The 19,217-nt window shown below is 37.5% G+C and overlaps 1 protein-coding gene across 1 annotated transcript in view; it reads right to left on the bottom strand.

The window, feature by feature from the left end:
- LOC133083010 (probable ubiquitin carboxyl-terminal hydrolase FAF-X) overlaps positions 1–16,575 on the bottom strand; it is a 139,079-nt gene extending 122,504 nt beyond the window's left edge. Inside the window, exon 1 of the mRNA XM_061179681.1 lies at positions 16,335–16,575. The gene's annotated coding sequence lies outside the window, so the exon portion shown is untranslated. The remainder of the gene's footprint in view (positions 1–16,334) is intronic.
- Positions 16,576–19,217: the final 2,642 nt, after the last annotated feature.

Genomic DNA, 19,217 nt, shown 5'->3' with positions numbered 1-19,217 from the left:
TCAAATGATCTTCAACAAGAGTACTAAGAACATTCAATGTGAAAAGAATAATCTTTTCAACATATGTTGCTGGGAAAACTGAATATCCACTAAATATTTACACGTAAAAAAGAATGTAATATATCCAGATGTAAAATACCACACAGAAAAATTAACTCAGTAAGGATTAAATACCTAAAACCCCAAACTATAAAACTCCTAGAGCAAAACACAGGACAAAATATTCATGACATTAAATGTGGCAAAATTTTCTTGACAAAAACACCAAAAGCATAGGCAACAAAGCAACAATAGATAAACTGATCTCAAACTCAAAAAATTCTGTATATCAAGGGACACAATCAACAATGTGAAAGGCAGAATTGAACAAATCAACCTGTAGAACTGAACAAAAAATGTAAAAACCATATGTGATGGGGGGGCAATACCCAGAATATTCAAGAATTCTTATAACTCAACAATAACAAAATCAAATAACCTGATTAAAAAATGGGCAGAGGACGCAAACATTCTCCAAAGATGATGTACAAATGAATAGTGAGCATATGAAAAGATACTCAGCATCACTAATCATTAAAGAAATGTAAATCAAACCTCAATGAGATATTGGCCCACACCCATCAGAATGGCTACCATCAAAAAATCAGAAAAGAAACAAAAAAGAATAAGGGTTAATGAGGATGTAGAGAAACTGGAACTCTTGTACACTGCTGCTGGGAATGTAAAATGGTGCAACCATCATGGGAAATAAACATGGTAGTATCTCAAAAAATAAAAAAATAGAATTACCATATGACCCAGCAATCTCACTTTTGTGTGTATATGCAGAAGAACTGAAGGCAGAGTCTCATACAGGTATTTCCAAAAATGTGTTCACTGCATCATTACTCCTGATCACCAAGAGGTGTAACCAATTACCAAATTACCCACTGACAGATGAATGGATTAATACAATATGCTATTCACACACAGTGGAATACCATTCAGCCTTAGAAAAAGTAAATTCTGACCCACGTGACAACATGGATAAACCATGAGGACGTTATGCTAATAAAATAAGCCAGTCACAAAATGACAAATAACTTATAATTCCACTCATATTAGGTATGTAATCAAATTCATAGAGACAAAAAGTAGAAGGGTAGTTGCCAGGAGCTAGAAGAAAGGGGAAATTGTTATTGTTTAATGGTATCGTTTCACTTTTACAAGATGAATAAAGTTCTGGAGATGAATGGTGGTGGCTGCATAACAATGTGAATGAATGTACTTAATGTCACTAAACGGTATAACTGAAAACAGGAAAGTGCTAAATTTTCTTATGTATGTTTTAATACAATTTAAATAACATACATATAATCTGGACTTAGTAGATTCAAGCAGTGTAACAGAAAAGCTCAACCTATACTTAGCCTTCATGAAGCTAACTAAACCTCACTGCTCTTGCAAACCATTCTAAGACAGTAAACATTAATAACAACTATCTTAAACCAGCTACTTACAAACTATTTTGCAATTAGTATTATAAAAATATACATAAAACACTGAGTTAAATATTTAAATGCATATAATAAATTGTTTAAATATTTAAATGCATATAATAAATTGTTTATTCTGTACTATAATTCACTAAGCACTTTTAAGTCCTATGTAAAATAAGGTAAAGTACAAAAATACTTATTTCTAAATCAACGCATATTTAAATTTTAATACAAATATTTAAAATTAAAACTTGAATTGCTACAGTGCATTCAGTAAGGCTGAAGGCATATCTTTAATGTACTGGTAGTCTGGAGGAGTATCTTAAACAAAACAGCAATTCCTAATTATTTTTCCCCCTGTCATGCATGATGAGCCTCATATGCTATCTATGGGCTTATTAACATATGTCTACGATGATACAGATGCAATACTAAAATGCAAGCCTTTACAAAGTGTAGTTTATATAGAACAATGCATACAAACAATAGTTTCTCAAAATGGTTATAAAACTAGCTACTAATAATGGACAATTAATCAACTACCTAATAAGTGATCTTAGAAGAGTTTCCCCCCTCTCATAAGAAAACAAAACTTGAGTGAGAATTCTATTTTCAGGACAATAAACCTAAATATTAATTTTAAAGTAATTTTTTTTTCTTCTTCATGTTCCTTTAAATTTTGTTCCACATGTTATTTCTGGGACCTTGGCACCAGCAATTTGTCTGGTTAATTCTGTACTCATTCTTCAACTTTCAACTCAAATGTGGCCTTTCTGAAGTATCCCTGACAAGTCTCATCAATCCCCCTGCATTTGGCTCTCACAGCCTCCTGCACATTCCTTTTTTTGGCATCTATGTGAACTTCTCTCTGTAGGACAATAAAACATAAACTCCATAATGACAACAGCCTTGGAGTTTTGCTCATGATGAATCCCAAGAAGCCTGTAAGATATGTCAAGTGTTCCACCAATCTAGCAACCACTGGCAGACTTTGAGTAAACAAATGCCAAGGACTCCCAATTATCATATGTCCTTTGCAACTGTTTCCACAAACTGATGTTAAGAAATTCCTCACCCCAAATCCAGAATCTTATTCTCATATATTGATCAAAAACTATCTCTGGATCACTCTCACTAATTTCTTCCCTGAGGATCTAGAAGCATGGTTATCTGTAATGGCTACCAAAATAGAATATTAAATCACTGTTACCCTTATTTAGTCTATTTACAGAAAATACCAAATCTTTTAGTCCTCATACCCAGAATATAAAAGTGACAGCCTTATTCCCCTTATTGAAAAACTTTCACACACTGCTGGTGAGAATGCAAAATGGTAGCCCGTTACTTTGAAAGACAATTTAGCAGTTTCCTGCAAACTAAAAATAGGTTTACCATACAAACCAGCAATCATATACCTAGATATTTACCCAAACAAAAACTCATGTCCAGGGCTTCCATGGTGGTGCAGTGGTTAAGAATCCACCTGCCAATGCAGGGGACACGGGTTCAAGCCCTGGTGCAGGAAAATCCCACATGCCGCAGAGCAACTAAGCCTGTGAGCCACAACTGCTGAAGCCTGCGTGCCTAGAGCCTGTGCTCTGCAACAAGAGAAACCATCACAATGAGAAGCCCACGCAATGCAACGGAGAGTAGCCCTGGCTCACTGCAAGTAGAGAAAGCCCACGTGCAGCAACGAAGACCCAACACAGCCATAAATAAATAAATTTATTTTTAAAAAACACCAGGGACTTCCCAGGTGGTGCAGTGGTTGAGAATCTGCCTGCCAATGCAGGGGACACAGGTTCAAGCCCTGGTCTGGGAAGATCCCACATGCTGCAGAGCAACTTAAGCCCGTGCACCACAACTACTGAGACCGTGTGCCACAACTACTGAAGCCCGCGCACCTAGAGCCCGTGCTCCGCAACAAGAGAAGCCACCACAATGAGAAGCCTGGCAGCGCAACAAAGAGTAGCCCTCTGCTCGCTGCAAATAGAGAAAGCCCGTGTGCAGCAACGAAGACCCAATGCAGACAAATGTAAATAAATTTATTTCTTAAAAAAAGCAAAAAACTTACATCCAAACTGGGCAAACCTGCGCACAAACGTTTCTAGCAGCTCTATTCACATTTGCCAAAACTTGGAATCAACCAAGATAGGTAAACAAAAACAACAACAACAAAACTGTGTTACACTCAAATAATAGAGTATTATTCATAAATAAAAGAAATGACATCAAGCAACAAAAAGACATGGAGAAGTCTCAAATTCATACTGTTGTAAAGTGGTTTCTTTATAAACAGTCTGAAAAGCCTGCATACTGTATGATTCCAAGTACTTAACATTCTGGAAAAGGCAATACTATGGAAACAGCAGAAACTTTAGCGGCTGCCAAGTATTCAGGGAGTGGAAAGAAGAGATGAACGGGTAGAGCACAGGACATTTTAGGGACCTGGAACTTTTCCCTATAATGATGAATGCATGACATTATACATTTGTCCTAACCCACAAAATTGCACAATATAAAGAATGAACCTTAACATAAAACTATGGCCTTTAGTTAACACTAACGTATCAGTACAAATTTATCAGTCATAACAAATATATCATACTGAAGCAAGAGGTGAACAACAGAGAAAAGGGGACAGATAGGAACTCTCTATTTTCTGTGTAGTTTTCCTGCAAACCTAAAACTCCTCTAAAAAATAGCCTATTAAAAGTTTTTCCACTTGGAAAATACTTATCTTTCACAAAAATACTTGTTACCATGTAACTGGTTTTCAAATGAAATACTGAAGAATTTTTAATCTGTAATTTAAATTTACAACATGGTAAATATCAAGAGATAACACACAGAAACTAATGCTTCATGAGATTCTCAAAACTTTTTAACTGTTAAGGGGCCTTGAAACCTAAAAAAATTGAGAACTGCTAGCCTGTTAAAAGGTCCAACATACAAAATAAGTTCCTTTTGCTAATTATCTTACTGTGATAGAAAACAAAGAACATGCAATTTTACCTGCAATTGTCTACACCAACTTTAATCACTGCATATCTCTACTCTTCATATGAGAAAAAACTAAAATTCCTCTTAATATTATTTTCCCTAGCAAACTACAATAATTTTTTAGCAGTATCGGTATTCTTAAAGCTTAACAAAGGTATTCTTAACAAGGCAGCTAACACTTGCCCCAAAACACTGAAGCAGCACTACAGAGCGATCCACATGGCAAGGAACTGATGCCTCCTGCCAACAGTCAGTCTTTTGAATAAGTCATCACAGATGTGAATACTCCAGTCTCAGTCAAGCCTTCAGATAGAAGACTGCTACTCACAGCTGGCACCTGAGTAAAATCTCTAGAGAGACCCTGACCCAGAACCATCAATGGAATTAAATGAATAAATACAACTAAAGAATTACAGTAAGATAAGATAGCAAATACTGAGTCTAAGTTTCTCTTTTTTGGCCACACCTAACAGCATGTGGGATCTTAGTTCCCTGACCAGGGATGGAACCCGTGACCCCAGCAGTGGAATCGCGGGGTCTTAACCACTGGATCAGCAGGGAAGTCCCCAAGTCTCTCATTTTAAGGTTAAATAACTCACAAGTTGGCTGAAGCCCTAGAACTGTAACCCAAGTCTCTTAACTGACAACATGATACTTACATTAAGTCCGACACTCCCTCAACTAGTTATATATGCTGATCTCAAAAAGGATAGCTTTCACCTCAGAAACTAAGAACTTCACTCAAGAGACATCCCAGAAAAATTTCTGAATGACATATATAATAGCATTGTGTTTCTTTAGATTCTTTAATAATTAGTAAATCAGTAATGTATTAATAAAATAATTTATTAACAATTAATATGATAAAGTAACTTAGATTCCATAATAATAATCCCTGGGATTCTATGTAATCACTGTACAAGTGTTAATAAGTAAAAATTCAACTATTCAATAATACCTAGCAAGCAAAAGAACATGCTATTAGACATGGACTTCAACTGGATGAAATAAAATTATTTTTAAGGCAGGACAAGAAAATTGCTAAACACAAAATTCTCTTTGTGCTGTTTGAGTCACTACCTCTTCCATCCCCTCTAGTGTACATCTGTACTACATGTTAACTAGACCCCCTTAGAAGACACACAAATGCCTGCCCACAAAGAAAGGAAAAAACAATAAAACAAAAGCAATTTCCTCCTAGCACCAGCAAGGTAACTCCTTAGGAAGTAAAATTCCTTTCTCAATTCTGGAAGGAATCACAATAACCCACTACTTGTCTTGTAAACAAGACTATGTAAACTGTCAAGATGTTACTTTGATGACTAACACTGTCTCAAAAAACTTATACAGCTGTGCCTTAACCTCTAGTGGGCGGAATAGTCCTCAGAGCTTTCTCAAAGACTGTCTCTTAGATTATAATCCTCAAATTGGCTTGAATAAAATTTTCCCTTTTTTTCTTAGATTGACTATTAATTTCTCGTTGATAAATTCTAGAAGAGAATACAAAAACACCAAAAGCAAAAAGAATTAGAGGGGCTTCCCTGGTGGCACAGTGGTTGGGAATCCCCCTGCCAATGCAGGGGACACGGGTTCGAGCCCTGGTGCAGGAATATCCCACATCCCGCAGAGCAACAAAGCCCATGCACCACAACTACTGAGCCTGTGCTCTAGAGCCCGCGAGCCACAACTACTAAGCCCACGTGCCATAACTACAGAAACTCACGCACCTGGAGCCTTAGCTCCGCAACAAGAGAAACCACTGCAATGAAAAGCCTGCACACAGCAATGAAGAGTAGCCCCCGCTTGCCGCAGCTAGAGAAAGCCTGCACACAGCAACGAAGACTCAATGCAGTCAAAAAAATTATTAGAAAATGTTAATGTCATGACAAAGTGCTATTGGAGTTCAAAGAAAGTGAAAATCATTACCAAATGAAGATAATCAAAGATGGCATATGAACTCAGAACTGTAGGTAAGACATATCCGTAAGGGAGCATACGCCAGGTAAACAGAGCTACAAGAATAAAAGAGTACAAAGAAATAGTAGGAAGAGTATAAGCGTTCACATCAACTATAGATAGTTCAATTAAATAAAGAGAAAATTAAAAAATCATGCAAAGGCAGACCGGGAGAGCTATCTCAAAATAGCCTCTTTCCACTGGAATTAGCATGGTAAGAGTCAGAACAGTATCTTTAAGAAAGAACAGGGAAGAGAAAAGGAAGTACAAGTGAGGAACCTGCTTATTGTAGCCACACGTAGCTGAAAGCAAGCCAGGGAAGCCTCCCATGATTCTCTTTTCCCTAATGTAATTAATTCCCCATGCAGCCGCATTGAGGATTACTAAAATAATCTTTTAACAACAGCAATTCAATTGCAGGCAGCTTACATCACATGGCTCAGACTAACACCCTCTCCTATCAGGGAAGGACTATACTTGTTTTACACTACTACTTCAGGCTTCTCCTCTAACTTTCAGCCCCTCTCCCTCTAGCTGATGAGGTACAAGTTAACAACTCTAAGCTATGGAACACAAGTCTAAAAACTCCGCACATCAGGGTATCTCAATCTCAGCACTGTAAATATTTTGGACCAAATAACTTTGGGGGTTGGGGGATATTCTGTGCTTTGCAAGATGCTTAGCAACATCCCTGTTCTCTAACCACTGAACGCCAACCAGTGCAAGCCAACTCCTCCCACCTAAATCATAAAAACCAAAAGTATTTTTTGACACTGCTGATTGTCTAATAAGAAGGCAAAATCAGCCCAAGTTGAAATCTATTGCTGTAAACCGATACTGAATTACATAAAATGTTACATAAAACGTTACATAAAACATTACATAGAACATATAATGTATCTACTGTTTTTATCCTGCTTAATAGATTCATACAAATGCTATGAATAACAAGTGTATCAATTGAATATGATTACATGCAATTATCTGTAATTATTTACATAAAGGTCTGGGCAACCACTTCAAGTACAGTGTGCTACATTCAAACACAATGAATGAATCTCATGTCCCAGCACACAGATTAAAAAGAAAACAAGACACTAAACTTGCAATGGGAACAACTACCTGACAGAAAAATACCAAGGAGAAAGACAGTTTTTAAAAACCTCATTTAAAAGAGCCTGAGACGATTTTAGCTATGTGAACCATCCTATATATAAACCTCAGCCACTGAAGATGAAAAATAACTGGCACTAACAAAGAAAAGGAAAATTCTCCCAAAAGGAACAGAACGAAGTTGCAAAGCTGTAAGTCTAGGGTGTGCATGGAAAATCCTGAGTCAAAATAAGTGAAGGACAGGAGAGAACTTTTTGGTTGTGTGTGGCTTTTAACGCTGGAAATGTTAATTAAATTCATGATGAGAGTTCTGAGCAATATGGTAGGGAGCTGGGGTGGGGATGGGGGAAGGGGTGAGGAGGAGCAGCAGTATCTGACACAGAAACAAGGATTATGAAGACAATGTCTCCCAGGCAGAATGAACAGATAACACATATCTAAATGCTAAAGCCTTAAGAAAGTAGAAACAAAGAACATGAAAAAACTTTACTAAACTGAAATATACTGCAACTAATGAAAACTTTGATTCAACGTAATATTCAAATATTCACCAAAACGAAAATGTTCATCACAGCATATACCTAACAAAAACCATTGACAGTCTAAAAAGGGCACCAAGGGAAACAGTAACTAAATCACAATACACTTATAAAATGGAGTATTAAAAGACCTGAAAAATTTTCCTATGTATAACTTTTTAAATGACAAAATAAGTACTAACTTCTACTTTTCAGCATTTTCATTTATTTTTAAAAAATAAACACAAAAAAGTTAAAAAATACCTAATAATATGATTACTTCTACATGGTGGTATCAGGGAAATAAAATATCTGTACATGGTGTTTTGCTTTCTATTTCTCTTTTATGGGCTCCAAACCTTTTCACCAGTCAACAATATGCATAACTTTCATACACACAAAAGCACATGCACACAAACATACACGTGTGTACAAGTGCTTAGAAAGAAAGGTAGGCTAGGGCTTCCCTGGTGGCACAGTGCTTAAGAATCAGCCTGCCAGTGCAGGGAACATGGGTTCGAGCCCTGGTCCAGGAAGATCTCACATGCTAAGAACCAACTAAGCCTGTGCGCCACAACTACTGAGCCTGAGCTCTAGAGCCTGCGAGCCACAACTACTGACGCCTGCATGCCTAGAGCCCGTGCTCTGCAGCAAAAGAATCCACCGCAATGAGAAGCCCATGCACCGCAATGAAGAGTAGCCCCCGCGTGCTGCAACTAGAGAAAGCCCGCAAGCAGCAACAAAGACCCAACGCAACCAAAAATAAATAAATAAATAAAACTAAATAAATAAAAAATAAAGTTCCCTTAAAAAAACGTAGGCTACACTGGAAACAAACTCTAAGTTAACGGCTCTCCAGGTCTCTTTTAAGACCAGCAGCTTCAGTATCACCTGAGAACTTATCAGAAATGCAAAATCTCAGGGTCTCACTCCAGACTTAGATAATCTAAAAATCTGAGGATGGAGTCCAACTGTGTATTTTTAATTAGTCCTCCAGGTAAATTTTTCTGTATGTTTATAGAAAAAATTATATACTTGTTATTCGTACAAGCAATATTCTAAGTTCTTGAAGCATTACTAAAAGAACAATCAAATTTCTCAGAGATAAACACATATTCCGTTTACACAGAACATGGGACTAATGCCATATAACTTCTGATGGTCAGGTCAAAACTAACCAGACTCTTTAGAAGTTCCCATATATAGCTACTTAAGGAAAAAGACAAGAAAAATCAATAACCTTACAACCTTCAATAGCCAATTATATTAGCAGAAATGAAATTGGTATACAAAATGGAAAAGCAAGACTTCCCTTATTCCCTTTTCTTAAAAGGTCTCATTCCACTTCACCTGCTGTGATAGAAAACGAAATCTAATCTTCAAGTTACCAGCTCAAATATTATCCAAAGTAAAGCAATTTCTTTAATTTGGTTTTCCAATATGTTTAATGATCATGGGATTCATCAATCACAAAAAACAATAAACTGTGAGGTACCATCAAGTAATGCATCAATATGCACAGTATTTCTGGGTTTTGGAAATAAAGTAAAAATGTTGTCCGTTACCAGTATTATTCTAGGTTTTCTGTAAAACGCAGAAAAAACACAGGAAAAGTATTCCTGACCTTGCCAAGTTCATTATCCAGTATGAGGGGGAGAACTAACAAATATGAAATAACTCAATATTAGGTGAGAAGATAAATAAAAAGGCATTAGGATCCAGAAAGGTTTAATTATCAACAACTTGTTAGATACGACAGTTTATGACAGCAACTTCAGAGAAAAGGTAATGGATGACTCCGTACTATTTTTGTCAAGCTCTTCCACCTCTCTGAGACAGTTTTGTCCATCTGTAAAATGAGCTTTATTAAATATAAGATTCCCTTCTTGTACTACTCAACTTAAAATGATTAACAGGTGAAGTCAAAATAAACTAAGTAATGAAAACTATTAACGAAATCACAAAAATAGAAAGGAGAAATCATGTAGACAATGGTGAACTGATCTGATTATTCAACAATGGTTACTACCTACATGTCAGACACTTTCCAGTGCTAGGAATAGTGGCTCAGGATCTTAACCTGACCTCAGGTTAAGATGTGAATCTAAAAGAATCTGAAGGAAGACATTAATCAATACTGAACAAAAATTAAAACAAGATCAGAAAAACACACATATAACATGAAGACACAAAATAGAGCACAGAAACAGAAAGGAGGAATGGAATTTGAAAGCTTTACCAAGACCAAGTACTCCTAAAGCCAATATATAAAAAGACTCCTGCTCTACTATACTTGATACTTATAGTGCATGAGAGAAGACTGAAGTTCTTTTTTCTTCTTTTTTAAACGGACATAAACTGAAAAGTATCAGGGAAATTCCACTGGCTTAATACCACAACTTATACCTTACTGCTACTGAGGCAGAATAAAAGAATGAGGGAATATCAGAGCTAGCAAAATTATCTGGTCCTACCTACCTCCATTCACTGCATATAACATAATGTCTGAGGAAAAAAAACAATCTTTTCTGTATTTTGCACACCGGTATGCAATAAGCATTTAGGATAGGACCATGTACATAGCAGATACCCAACAAATATTCGTTGAAGGTAAAAGCAAACACGTCTTAAGAAACAAAAAGAGTAGTAGAGCTGAAACTGTAAGTGATAAGAAACACATAATTGAATCATGATTCTAAGTAGAACCCAGTTCCTCACATTTTTTACTGTTATCCTTTTCACTATGTGTCTATGAGTTTGGGTGAGATTTTTGATAGCACCACTAATGATACTAAACACTCAAAAGAGGATACAGCTGCCTACTGGCAGAATAACAATTTTCAAAGCACTTCAGGTCTCCCCTTTCCCTAAAATGAACTGCACATCATGATCACCCATTAAGTTTCTCTTTTTTCCCCCCTTAATATCTAGGTTCCACCCTGGAACTATTCAGTTAAAAGCCTCTAGAATCCATCCTAGGAGCTAATTAAAATTTTCAATAAGCTCCACAGGTAATTCTGAGCTGAGGTAGAAAACAATTATACAATGACTCTGAAACAGAGTAAGAAAAAGGGTTTACTGCCAAATACGTGCATAATGCATATGTATGTTTGATAAAACATAGGACTAGCACACACGTATTTAAAGAATAAACTTAGATATGATTTTGCATCAAACTACAATATTTTTTCACATCTTCCTTAAATGTATATAATAATGACCACTTTATAAAAATAAAGGAAAATAAAAATAGGAAGTTTGCTGATAAATTCAAACCCCAATAGAAAACGCTGTAAGTTTCATATACTCTCTTTTTCTTTTACAACGCAAAGATATAAATAGACCTTGATTATTATAGTCATCCCATTTTCCGTATTATTTACCAAACAGATCTATTAAGAGTCTTGTGCCACACCATGAACCCTAAACAGATACTACACTAGTTAAAGCCTTTCTCTCTTCCTCCCTGAATAGAGAATTTAGTCGATTAGTCTAAAAAAAAAGAAAAGCTGAAAACAAAACAAAAAAATCTATTATTTCTATTTCAATAATTTCCCAAGCATCAAAAACTCACTGTCTCTCACACACACATACTAACTTAATTCTGCACAGCATCTATGGAAAACAAACCAATTTTAAACACAACATGAAACTTCAAACTCTTAAATTGAGGGAACAGAATTGTACAACAAACCAAACAGTCTTTTACAGATGACTTAAGTGAATGACAGGAAGACAAATGCCTCAATTTTTTATCTCTTACAAAATAGTATGTTATTCAAACATTTTTACGAATGAACACACCAATTTAAATATTCTAAATATGTTGGGAATAAAAAGTAAAAGTAATATGCTGGGAGAACTTTATTCAATACACAACTCTGTGGCTACTCCTCAGTCGTGAAATATTTTAATAATCTTTAAAACAATATTACAAACAAAAAAATTTAATCAAATCTAAGTCTACTCTGATACATTAAGTTGCAATGTTTAAAAATGAAAAAGAATATAAACCAGTGATTTATTATAGAATATTATGACAATAATTGGTACAGTGGTTGGAGTCACCATAACTGAGCCTAAAACTCAAAAGACAAATTCGCTACTAATTAAAAAACTATCAAAAAAGTCATGGTTTTATTTTTTCATCTAAAAGATTGCAGCTGCATGCTTATAAACAATTGCCAAGTGATTACTGCCCACAGTAATTACGGCCCACTCTTAGAGATCACTCTAAGGGCTTCATATTAGACAAATTAGGTAAATGGGTAGAGCTGGGGGGGGGGGGGTAGGGGGTTGGGGGAGTATAACAAACAATTATCAGCATTATTTAAAAAGCTGCACAAGTGATTTTAATGCACTATCAGGGTTGAGCAAAACACTCTGCATTAACCCTTTCCCAAATACTAATATCAGACTTCCTGTTCAAGTTAAGACTAATAATAATGAATACTTCCGAGGACATGCTCCTAAAAGAACAAAATGGAAGGTAAAAATTTATTTCTTGAGTGCTGAAATAAGGAAAAATACATCAAGATTCAGGAAATGTAAGGTCAAAGTAAAAATGCAATAACATTTAACATAAAAGTGGTATTCTCACGAAGCCTGCCCAACAATGTAATTGTACTTAACACCACTGAACTACACCCTTAAAAACAGTTAAGGTAGCAAATTTTGTTATGTGTATTTTACCACAATTTAAAACAAAATTTAACTGTCACTGTCATTTAGAATATAAATTAATTTACCCATTGCTAGTGTGAGGATACACCAGACAGATCAACAGCACAGAACTGACAGTCCAGAAATAAGCCCTTACTTGTAACACCTTTGAATATGTCAAATAATTGTCAACAAGGGTGCCAAGACTATTCAAGGGCGAAAGAAAAGTCTTTTGATCAACCTGTACTGAAACAACTGGATATCCACATAAAAGATGAATTTGGGTTCTTAACTTACACAATTCACAAAAGTTAACCCAAAACGGATTACAGACTAAGTACTTTAAATATAAAATCCTTAAGGAAAGAAATTCGACTGAATCTTTATGACCTTCAGTTAAGCAAGCATTTCTTGGCTAGACTGAAAAGTGATAAAAAGAAAAACATTAAGGGACCCCCCCCCCCCCTGGTGGCGGAGTGGTTAAGAATTCTCCTGCCAATGCAGGGGACACGGGTTCAATCCCTGCTCCTGGAAGATCCTGGAGCAACTAAGCCCGCAAGCCACAACTACTGAGCCCACGTGCTGCAACTACTAAAGCCTGTGTGCCTAGAGCCCGTGCTCCACAACAAGAGAAGCCACCGCAATGAGAAGCCCATGTGGCGCAAGAAGGAGTAGCCCCCACTCACCACAACTAGAGAAAGCCCATGCGCAGCAACGAAGACCCAACACAGCGATTAATTAATTTTAAAAGAAAGAAAAACAATAAACTGAACTTCATCAAAATTTGAAACTACTCACGTCAAAACATGCCATAAAGAAAGTGAAAAGAGAAAACACAGGTTAGGAGAAATATTGCACATCATGTATCACAGAAAAGATAAAACCTAAGCAAATAGCAATTTTTAAAAAACTAATTTAAAATATGAGCAGAGTCTAGACAGACATTTCTCCAAAGAAAATTTGCAAACAGCTGGTAAGTACATGAGAATATGCTCAATATAATTAGTTACTAGGGAAGTTCAAATTAACCACAATAAAGATACCACAATACACCCACTAGAATGGATATAACCAGAAAGTCAAAATGTACTCAAAATGAACTGGAAACCTCATAAACTCCTGGTAGGAAATAAAATGGGGGCAATCTCTTTGGAAACAATTGTGAAACAATTGCACAGTTTAAGTTAAACATAAATTTACAATACAATAACTTTGCTCCCAGGTATCTACCCAACACAAAAATGTATTATTCACACCCCAAGACTTGAAAATTAGTGTTTGTAACAGCTTTACTTGAAGTCCATAGCACACAGATGCATATTACAATATGAATAAACCTCAAAAACATTATCTAAGTGAAAGAAGTCAGATACAAAGACCACATATTTTATGATTCCATTTATCTGAAACATCCATGATAGGCAATTCTAGAGACAAAAAGTAGATTAGAAATTGCCTGGGACTAGAAACAAAAGGTGCGGGGGAGTGGGATCTAAGGATCTGGATGTCTGCAGGTGAACGGCAAGTAACCAGAGTGATGGAAATATTCAAAAACTGGATTGGTTTGTTGTTTTTACAGCACTGTAAATTTATGTCTAACTGTATACGTTAAAGAAGTAAATTTTATGGTATGTAAATTGCCTAACTGTATGTGTTAAAGAGTAAATTTTATGGTATGTAAAAAATACACCTCACTAAAGCTGTTAAAAAATTAACTTACATGATGACCAAAAGACACAAGTGTCATTCCAATCTGTAAGGACAAATCCTTTAACGCACACACAGCAAAAAAAGAAATGTGTCCACATTAAAATGCTGAAACTAATGTGAAAACACTAAAAAGCTGAAAAGGTGCATTTGTCCAGCTAGACAATAATTGAATGTTGAAATTTCATTACAAATATCCAATTTCAGAGCAAGCTGCATTAGAAATACTTCATCAAACAAAAATTATCCATGAAAAGTACTTTATCTTACTGAAATCTGAAAATGCATTTCAAAATCATAGAAGAAAAAAACCCATCTCTACCCACTAATATGGTTTAAAGTAAAACCTAGTCTTAAAAATTACTTGAGAACTTAGATTGTCAAATGTAATGTTTTGCTGTTATGCTGTCACTACAGAAATTTTCTCCAACTTCAGAAGAAACATTAGATATTATTAGGGCCAAGCAAGAAGAAGAAGTAATAATAATTAAAATATCAAGATGATATGTTAAACTTTTGTGTTAAAATAGAAGGGAAAAGAGTAAGAGGAAAAAGTTATAATTTAAAAATCTTATCTTGAAATTTATGAAATACAACACATTCTCAGGTGCCCTTTGAATCAATAATTGCAAATAGTTCCCAAATACTGGGACAATGAAGTTTAAAACATTTAAACTAAAACTACATGCTTTAATTATCGAATTAGTAGAGCAAGGAAAATCTGTCTTTAAATTTAAGATAGGCATCAAGGCTTCTTGTCAACTAATGCTTACTCAGGACAAAATCTCTAATGATAAGACCCAATAAAAGATCTTTCCTAAGCAAAGCATACCAAATTGTTTTCTAAGACCAAGAGTATGTATACGAGTGTTACACGGCTTCTCAGGATGAACTTGTTTACTGGTTAAGTTACAAAGTATATCATTTTCAAAATACAGCATGACCATTTAAGCCACATTTAAAACTCGCTGAATTAAGTTAAAAAAAACTCATATTTAAACACCTGTAGCAGAAACTGCACAGTGGCATATTCAGTAACATTTTAACAGAATTCCATAAAATAACTGAAATACCTGCTCCGCAACTGTACATTAATATTTCATAAAAACGAAAAGTATCATATATATCTGAAACGTAATAGGTGACATTAACAGAAATGAAGTTTTACTACTAAGAAACTGAATGAAGCTAGTATTTTTTTAGCAACAGAAAAAAGCAAAAAAGTAAAACCAAGTTTGGAACAGTTCTTCATTTAAACATCTTTCACCCCCCTCGGCCTTCACCACTTTGCTGTGCTATCCGAGGCTATCTCGGAATATGGACAAACGTCAAGATCTGATAGCCAGGCATAGCTGGAACCTAGCTCTACTCCGAATCACTCAGTCTCAGTGATGGCGTTTGGTGGCAAGCGCGAGAGGGGATACGTCAAGGGTCCTCTGAGGACTGTATCTCAAGGGCCTTTAGTGGAGTGATTAGCCACAGATAAAAGCGTACCGGAGAAGAGAGGGAGGGACAGAGACGTCAGCCATTTTCCCTTACACTTCAAAACACGGACATGTTCCTAGAGCTGAGGATCCGCACCCTTTAGAGCGGTGAGGGACACTCCAGCCCAGTTAGGGCGGACAATAGGGGGCCTAAAAATCTCCAGGCCCGGCAAGGAGAAGGGAAGAAATACTGAACAGATCCATTTATTGACCCCGGGGAGGTGCGGGTGGCGTGCCCACTTACTGCATAACGCAGATGCTTTTACCCCAAAACCAGACAACGTGATAGCTGACGGAAACGCAAAGCTCATCCCAAATACGGAAAAAAACTGCAGCTGCCAGGTTCCGGACCGCAGCGTGAGGAAAAAGGCACTGTTCCCACTCCGTCCTCCTCCACATTGTGGCCCTCCTACCTCTTTTTTTCTCGCGCCGGCGTGTCTCTGAGCTTAGAGGCGCTCCAAGTGGTGAGATTCTCCTGTTTCACGTCCTTAGTCCTCCCGCAGCGGGGGCTTCACCTTCTTGGGCCTGGTCTCTAAGCTGCGACGCAGTCCTAGGTACCGACACCAACACCAAACTGAGGGGCTAAGGCGGCCGTCTCCCGTAAGGGAGAAGGGGACGTTGGAGCTCAGGCCGTCGCCTGGCCCGGTCCTCTTCAATATGGCGAATCCGGCAGACAAAAAAAAAAACCGCCGGGCCAGTGGCAACCGCCGCGGCGCAGATTCCCACCAGCCTCAGCGCCACCTGGAGCCTGGAGGACCAATCCCCGCAACGCTCTGCCGCCAAGTCCCGCCTCTCGGCCCCTCCCCCTATTCCTGCCAGTTCCTTGTCGGTCAGCTGTTCCTCCCTTTTTTTCCCTTTCCCCTCCCCCATGGCCTCACTCAGCCGGAACTGGAGAGAGTTCTAACCCAAAGCCGGAAGCAAATCAGTCTGACTGAGGCACCTTGATCCTGCACCGCTGGGAAAGGGGTGGGGACCACACGGTAAACACACCGTGTTGGAGCAGTAATTGTCGCGCGTGCCCTTCCACGGACTGTAATGGGTCTCATGCCTCTAACCCGTTTCGGTTCTGGAGCTCCTTAGGGGAACAGCTGGATTGAGAACGGGCCAGAATAAAAAAGTACGGTATTGAGACTGGGACTCCAGAGGAGTAACTAATTCGAAGAAGGTATTAAACACATTAATCGCGTGTGGTGACCCATCGCCGTCACACTGACATGTTCACTTGCATCGCTGGGTTTTGTGGCAATATGAATTTCTAACCCGCCGACAAACCCGTATGAATGCTACATCCGATGTCACTTTTTTTTCCAGATTCGGAATACCAGGGAGAAGATGGACCTGAATGGAAAAAATGCTGTGACTGACTTTTGTTCCGTGCTTGGGCAATCTCCGACACTCCGTTTTGGGCACCACCTCTTACTACCTCCCAGCTTTCCGAGCCCTTCAGTCTTCTGCTAGGGCCCTGGGCGCTGAGGAGGGAAAAATGGTCGATTCGGTAGAATCCAGTGGGCCAGCCACCTCTTTGAGAGAGTAAGATGAGAGCTTGTTGGTTATCCGTGCGAGATATGTTAAGGTGACCATGTGGATTTTGTTCTTTATTAATATGGAATATTTTGTTAATTTATTTTTATATGTTAAAACAATATTGTATTCCTGGGATAACTGCCACTTAGCCTTGGTATAGAATATTTTTTAATATATTGCTGGATTCAATTGGTACTATTTGTTCATCTTCTGGGTCCACCTGCAAGCATCCATCCATGTATTATACAATTGCAGGTGTGCTAATGATGGGGATGTCGTTAATACTTATTACTCTATGAAGTTTTCAAGACATAGATTACCATCCTTGATTCTCTGTAAAGAAAATATGTACAAAGTGTAAATTGCCCAAGATCACCAGATAGGCATGGTAAGTGGAAAATGGAAGTTCTAATCCCTATCAGAGTGTACCCTACATATAAAAATCCTTTGGGTCTTATTTTTGCCTCCTACATCGTGCCTTCCCTTCTCCCGTGAACTATCTTGATAGCTGATACATAGACGTGAGCCTTTTTTGGGGGGGGGGGGTGTAAATGTTTTTACTTAACTGTACATACATCCTGTAAAATTCGCAGCTCAATTTTTACTAAGTAAATACATTTCTGTAACCTGGACAAGTTTCATATAGAATGCAGTATTTAGTGGATCCTGGTAAGAGGTAGGAGCTAGGGACAAGATCAATGACTTTATTACTTATAGCAGAACAAGCAGCATGACTATCATGTTTGCAGGTTTCCCTTATTTCCTAAATCCCGCGGAAGTGATGTGAAGAAGTACATATTGTTGCCACACATTTCACTATTTCCGTCACAGCTGAGGAACAGTGAGCTTGGGGATTCCAATAGTTTTATACTAACTAATAAGGAAGCTTGCTGTTCATGTGTTGGGATGGGGAGGGATGCTACCTTATCACTCAAGATTCCTAACTGAGAAATGACTTAGGTAATGGACATAGGTAAATGACATAGACGCATTGTTAGCATACCCAGAAAAGGAGTGAAAGACCCATGGCAGATCATCTTTCCCAACAAGCACATACCTTTCCAGTCATTGTCCACCCTCAACCTTCTGAAGCAACAACTATTCTGACTTCTATTTCTTCTAAACTAGTTTTACCTGATTTAGAAATTTATATAAACAAAATCATACAACATGTAAACTTTTATTTTTGACTTTTTTGCTCAACATTGTGTCTAAGAGCTTTATTTGTGTTGCATTATATAAATATGTACCTAATTAGTACTGACAATGCATTTGAGTCATTTCCAAATTGGAACTTGTATGAATAAGCAAGGTTTAAGCCATGTTTTTTGGGGGACATATGTCATTGTTTTTAGTAGGCACAAGCCTATGAGTTTGATTTCTGGCTTTTTGAGTATTTATATGTTTATCTTTAATAAATAGTGCCAAGTATTTCTCCAAAGTGGTTGTGTTTATTCAAATTATAAACTTAGGGACTTCCCTGGTAGCACAGTGGTTAAGAATCACCTGCAAATGCAGGGGACATGGGCTTGATCCCTGGTCTAGGAAGATCCCACATGCCACAGAGCAACTAAGCCCATAAACCACAACTACTGAGCCTGTGCTCTAGAGCCTGTGAACCACAACTACTGAGCCTGTGTGCCACAACTACTGAAGCCCACGTGCTCTAGGGCCCACATGCCACAGCTACTGAGCCTGTGTGCTGCAACTACTGAAGCCCGTGCACCTAGAGCCCATGCTCCACAACAAGAGAAACCACTGCAATGAGAAGC

The sequence above is a fragment of the Eubalaena glacialis genome, unplaced genomic scaffold (assembly GCF_028564815.1).
Source record: "Eubalaena glacialis isolate mEubGla1 unplaced genomic scaffold, mEubGla1.1.hap2.+ XY H_3, whole genome shotgun sequence".
Taxonomy (NCBI): Eukaryota; Metazoa; Chordata; class Mammalia; order Artiodactyla; family Balaenidae; genus Eubalaena; species Eubalaena glacialis.
The sequence above is the reverse complement of the archived record's forward strand: the minus strand, read 5'-3'. Positions and strand labels throughout refer to the sequence as shown.